This window comes from Erpetoichthys calabaricus, chromosome 6 (assembly GCF_900747795.2).
Source record: "Erpetoichthys calabaricus chromosome 6, fErpCal1.3, whole genome shotgun sequence".
Classification (NCBI taxonomy): Eukaryota; Metazoa; Chordata; class Cladistia; order Polypteriformes; family Polypteridae; genus Erpetoichthys; species Erpetoichthys calabaricus.
Window position 1 is genome coordinate 20,586,180 of NC_041399.2, and position 6,752 is coordinate 20,592,931.

Below are 6,752 nucleotides of genomic sequence, written 5' to 3' on the forward strand. Positions count from 1 at the left end.
AGTAAAAAATTGCTCTGTACATATCAGGAGGCCAGATGTGTCTGATAAGCTGTTATTTAACAGCTTGTAGTTGACTTCTACTCCAGATATCTCAAATTTGTGACACAAGGTTGCTGATGCAGGCTAACTAAAATAAGTCCCAGTTACAATGCATAGTTTTTCATTTATTTTTTGTGAGTTTTCTGCATATTGCTTGGATAAAGTATATATCTGTTTTTTTAAGAGAATCCATTTCTGCCATTATTATTATTATTTTTAATTACAGTAGAAGACTTTCATAAAAAAGTTGTAATTTTGTATTGTTGTTTGGCAGTACCATTTTGTTTAATTTTGGGCATCACCATTTTCTGTTAGATTTGTGGTTACCACTGGGATTTTTACCTAGAAGGCTTCAGGAGGTGTGCCATACTTGATGTAACTATAGCGACCATTTGAAGGATGGCATACACATCCGTTAATTATCTGAGATCTGGATATTTAGAGTTTTCCATGTATTATTCTTTTGGTGTATTTTTTGTGTTAAAAAACAACATCAGGTTCAGAGCAGAATCCAGCTCATCATAGAAGTCAGGACCATTGCAGGCGCTGCACACCCACACTCAACTTGTATCAGGTCCATTTTGAATTTCCAAGTAATCGACCTGCAGAACTTTGGGATGTGCAAGGCAGGCACACATGAACAAAAGGAGAATTGCAAACTCCACACAGACTAGACTTTGGAACTCTGGGAAAGCACCAATGGGAGCACACCCTCAATGCAAAAATAAAATTGCAGTTTCATGGCTTGCATGTCTAACAATAGTAGCAATGCTTTTCATGTCCACCAGATGTTACAAAATTACGTGATAGCTTGCAGTTCATTTCAGCAATTATGTTTGAGCCGTTAAGAACTTAGAAAGCCTAAAGTGTAGAATCTCACATCTATTGATTACAGCCAAACTGATCTCTCTGTGTTCTTTTAAATAAAAGCAGTGGATACCCCGCACATTCTCAGATTCAGATCACACATTTCCCCAGAATGAATTACAGAAATCTCATCCTTCATAATCTCTCATTTTCTTTTTGCACCAAGTTGTTTTTCACTGCTGACTTTGTTTCCTTCTTCCCTCCCCATATTTTTTTTCTTTATTTTTTAAGCCACTTTCATTTGATGAAGTCTATCCAGTCAAACTGTTGTGTTTCTAACCTTCTTTTGTAATTTTTAGGGGTGCGATTGGCTTTCAGCTTTTTAGTTTTTTTTTTCAGATGTATGCTGACACAGCTCTTACCAAATACCATGCATACCTTTTTAGATAAAAGCTTGTCATTTGTATAATAAGAGATGCATATTGCCTCATTGACCTTTGCAGATTTATTGTTACTTTGAGGAGATGACTACAGAATGTCAACATATTATTTCCTAAGAATGATTTTATTCAGCAGGATTATGTCTGCTGGATTCCGCCTCCTAATAAGTTCCAATGAAAAATGGCTTATTAATTGTATTGAGTCCCGTTGTAAGAATGTATGATGGTACCTAGTTTATAAAAGCTGCAATATTTTTCCTTTAGGATTTCATGATTAACTGCATACACGTGAGAATAATGCATTTAAGAGGTGTTGCCAATATTTAGCTCCAGGTACTAAGCTGCCAATGACAGTAATTGTTGGCAAGTCATTTTATTTTAACCAAGGATGCCGTGCTCTAAAAAATTTCCATTCTGTGAAGCATATTCAATACATATGTAACTCCTGAAGAAGTCTTCCAAGTTGACAAATTTTTAATTTACATTTTATATTTCTAAGAATTTTATGAACCGTTTGAAATAATTTCATTTGTTTTTATTTCTCTGCTGCAAAATAAACACAGGTGGCGCTAAAATATATTGTTTTCTGGCCAGCAAATGAGAAAGTAATTGAGTATCAAATAATGACACAATATGAGCACTCATTTTCTTAATCTTCCAGTTCTATAGTACAGTAAGTTCACATTTCATGTTCTAATTTAATTTTGTACTTTATCATGTAAGATGCTTATGCTACACATTAAGTACTTACTAACTACATAAAATAGAAGAATATAGGATATTGTTGAGTAATTACTGAGGGAATACATAATAATTATGGAGATGTTAAGTAAAGTGTTACTCTTCCTTAATGCTTATGTACTGTACATCTAATTTTGGTAAATAATGTCTTTATGTAATCATGTCATCATTGTGCTTATTATTTATTCTTATCATTACTGTGTAATTATAAAAATAATATCAATTTCTACCTATGCTTCTACACTTAAGAAACAAAGAATGAACAAAACTGTTTGTTATAAAGTACGCACGAGATATGCTGTACGTTCTTGTAATGAACATTTACATCTTTTATTAGTTGAGTATATACTGTAAATCATTTCCTTGCAAGGATCATTAAAACAAAATATTAGCTGGAAAACTAGGCAACACTTTACATAAAGGGTCTATTTTTCAGTATTTACATATGCTGTATAACTACTGCATGTGCTGCAATTTGTGCCCTTGTTGCCATGTGATTTGCATTTAAAAAGAATGAAAAACAGCAATGCTCAAAATTTTAATTCTGTTTTCAAATGTAACATTTTAGTATATTGTTATTGTTTTACAATGTAAGATCCCCAGTAACAAAGCACTGTAAAGCTGCAACCTCAGTGTACTAAATTTCTCTAGACACCCAATACAGGAGAGGACAGAAGGTGTAGGCATTTGAGTGGTGTATTTATACATTTAATTGTCTCATCTCTTCTTCTCATTTTCTGAAACCGCTTTTCCTGGTGATGGTTGTAGTAGCAGCAGGCCAAATGGGTAATCTTGAGGAGTTTGCTGGTGTTCCCAAGCTAGTTGAAGCTCAGACCTGAACACATATGAACCCATAATCTCTCTAGCTCACCATTGGTTTTCCACAGGATCTCCACCCAGTGGTATGTACCCTCCAGGGTTCATCCTTAAAACACTTCCAAACCATCTCACCTGGCTCCTCTTGATCCAGAGGAGCAGTGACTCTGCTTGGAGACTGTCAACAAATTGCTGAGCTTCCCTCTCTAAGATGGAGTGTCACCCCAGCAGCCCTGCAAAGAAACCTCACTTCTGCCTCTTGTACTCATGACCTCATTCTCCTGGGGCCTCATGTATAAACGGTGCGTACGCACAGAAATATTGCGTACGAACGTTTCCACGCTCAAATCGCGATGTATAAAACCTAAACTTGGCATAAAGCCACGCACATTTCCACGGTACCTCATACACTGGCGTACGCAATTTCTCCGCTTGGTTTTGCAGACTGGCGGCACCCAGCGTCAAAGCAGTGCTACTGTTCCTGTGTGGTCACCCTTTCTTTCTTAGACCCACATTCCTGACACGGATTTATAAATACACTGAAACTAACTGCATATTGTTTATTAGTGTAATGCATCTGATTGTAATTAGCCTGCAGCAATATAATGGTCCAGGGAATAGCCATAGTATTCCAAATACCATAACTGCTTTAGCGTTGTAACTCTCACTGCATCTTCTTCTTTCAGCTGCTCCCGTTAAGGGTTGCCACAGCGGATCATCTTTTTCCATATTACTCTCACTGCACCACTCGGAGTATTTATATCACTGTATCTGAGTGGGGAATCACAGCATCAGCTGATTGGAAAGAGAATTATCAGTATACAGCATGAAGCAGACGCTGACTCAGCCACGGCATAACGCGTCAAAGTCTTTCCTGTACGGACCTTGCGTTTCAGTAACAGTTTCATCCCAAGAACTATAAACGCACTCAATCAGTCCATCAAGTGCTCCTTGTAGAACTGTTTGTACTTATAAGTACAATTACCCCACTGTAAACTTACATTACAGTTATAATATTGCACAACCTGCACCACTTTATAAAGCGTGTATGATGACGATATCATTTTTAAGATGAAATGCAGCAAAATATGTTGCTTATAGTATACAGATAAAACTTTAACTTTATTTAAATAATCAGTATTGTTAATAATTAAACATGTGAGAACATGAGGCCGCAGAGCTAGCTAGTTCACGGATAGCTCCTACCTTGCACTGTGTTATTGCTGGTGCTGACGCGACACTGGAAGGATAGACGGATAGAATAATTAAACATGTACTACGAAGATATTTCAATGTTCCTTAAAAGTTTTGAAGAATCGGTATTCTAAGCTTACAGATGGCTTAACGTCTATTACAGAGCTGATTGTGTGGCGATTGGGTATTTGGAGAAAGAAAAGTAAGGACAGGAATTGGAGGTTAGTACGTTTGAAAGAGACAGTACTTCTGTAATAAATTATTTCATTGAAGGTCGCACATGGCGTAGCAAGCCTCTTGCGTGAGATATGAACAATCACTGCGCCACCGTGTTCACATGTTTAATAACGTGCTTTCATTCCTATCATCATGAAAAAGATATCACGTATACATCTCAGTATTTTAATTATTCAGAGAGCTGTAATATCACGAATGCAATGGATTCTGTGTCCTGTCGGAGAAAGAGAAAGAACGGAAGCACTTAGTGATTCACACACACAGAGCACATAGAAGATCAAATACAGAACAAAGCATTTAACGTGCTACTTGGGAAACTAGTAAAATAAACGATTTTAAGATTAAGTTTATGATGTTCTGCTTTAATGACAAAATAAACTACGTAATTAAAGTGGAAGTTTCGAGATTAAAGTTGACATTTTGTACTTTTTTCCCACTGTGTGCCTATTTTTTTTTCTCTGTACCCTAATAAGCTTTCATATGACTCTCAGACGGTCCGCTACGAGTCGCCTTTTCACACCGACTTTGATATGTGACAACTTCTTTTTTATTTTGGGCACTGTGCGACTTTGTGAACTTGAGCTGTCGAGTTTCTCTGACACTATGTCACTCGATCAACTTTCTTTTGCTGATTATACCACTGTTTAAACCAACAAATAGTACGTTTTTCCTTTGCCTCCACTTGATATTCGCTGAAATTCTTATATTTTCCCCTGTGCTTTTCCCATTGTCTCTTCACAGAAGGCTGTTTATATAGATTTGCATATTCAAAGAGGCGTAATTCAGGGAGGAGTTGGGGCGGACAGAAGGCGCATGCACGTGCGTTACTTTTCACGCTGATCGGGATTTATGTAGTGGAAGAACGTGAAAGTTTGCGTGCGCACATATTCCTGCATCTGGATTTTTCTGTGCATACGCACATTCCCACTTTTGTGCTTACGCCATGTTATAGTGTGAGTTCTACGCACGGCGTTATACATGAGGTCCCTGGTCATTACCAACAGCTCATGATCACAGCTAAAAAACACAGAAGTAGATTAGCCGGTAAACCAAAAGTTTTGTCTTTTGCTTGGCTTCCAGACCATTACAGTGCCCACAGAACAGTTACCATCACTCCAGTCTGCTTGTTGATCATGCATTCCCTTTTCAACTCATGAACAAGATCCCAAGATACTCTAACTCATCCACTAAGGGCTGTTGTTTGACCCTCACCTGGAGTTAGCAAACCACTCTTTTCCCGAGAAAGAATCATGACCTCAGACTTGGAGGAGCTGATTCTCATTCCTACCACTTCACACTTGGTAGAAAATCATTTGAGTATGTGCCAATGGTCACAGTCAGATGAGGCAAAAGGGACATCATCATCTCTATAAAGCAACAATGCTACCTTTAGTATGCCTAAGTGGCCACCCTTGCATCCTCGGCTGTGCTTTGATATCTTCTCCATGAAAACCCCAAACAGGAGCAGAGTTGACAGCCTTGACAGGCTCCAGCACCCACAGTAAACAAATTTTTGACTTACCACAAAGTATTTGGACACACCTGTTACTGCATTCATGTAGGGAACAATTAGCATGCAAGAGTGGTCCTGTTACCCCATATTCTTGAAGCACCTCTCACAACACATGGTGAGGTACATAATCTAGTGAACACATATAGACTGGGTCTCCAGCAACTGTACCAGAAGGAGAAGCTGGTCTACTGTTCCACAACCAGAACAGAATCCTCATTGTTACTCCTCTGTCTTATGCTTAACCATCGGACAGTGAAGCAAAACCACATGTTTTTGAGTGACAAAAGAGCAGAGAAACTAATCTATGTTGAGAGAAAGTTGAACAGAGAAGGTTCAGAGATATCATACTCCAGAGCACTCTAGACCCAAGAGAGAGCAAAAACAACACAGGAGTGGCTTAGGGACATCTCTGTGAATGTCATTGGGTGTCCCAGGAAAAGTCCAGACTTGAACCCATTTGAACATCTCTGGAGAGACCTGAAAATAGCTGTCCACCAATGGTGTCAATCCAACCTAACAGAGTGTGAGAGGATTTATATAAATGAACAGTAGAAAAATCCCCAAATCCAGATGTGTGAAGGTTGTCACGTCATGCCCAAGAAGGCCCCAGACTCCAGAATAGAGGACAAACAGTTTATTTTTTATGTCATCAGACCAGAGAATCTTGATTTCCATAGTCTGAGAGTCCTTTAGTTACTTTTTTTGCAAATTCCAAGTGGACTCTCTGTATGTATTGTTTGGCCACTCTGCCCAGATTAGTGAAGTGTTGCAGTGGTGGTTGTCCTTTTGGAAGTTTCTGTAATTTCACATAGACTGTGTGGAGGTCACCCAGAGTGACAATCCGTTTATTTGTCATCACTCTTACTAAGGTCTTTCTCTCACAATTAACAAAATAGTCCCAAAATAGTTCAATATTAAAAGTCTGGTTTATGGAAATAAGACTTCTTATATGTTAAACTTTTATC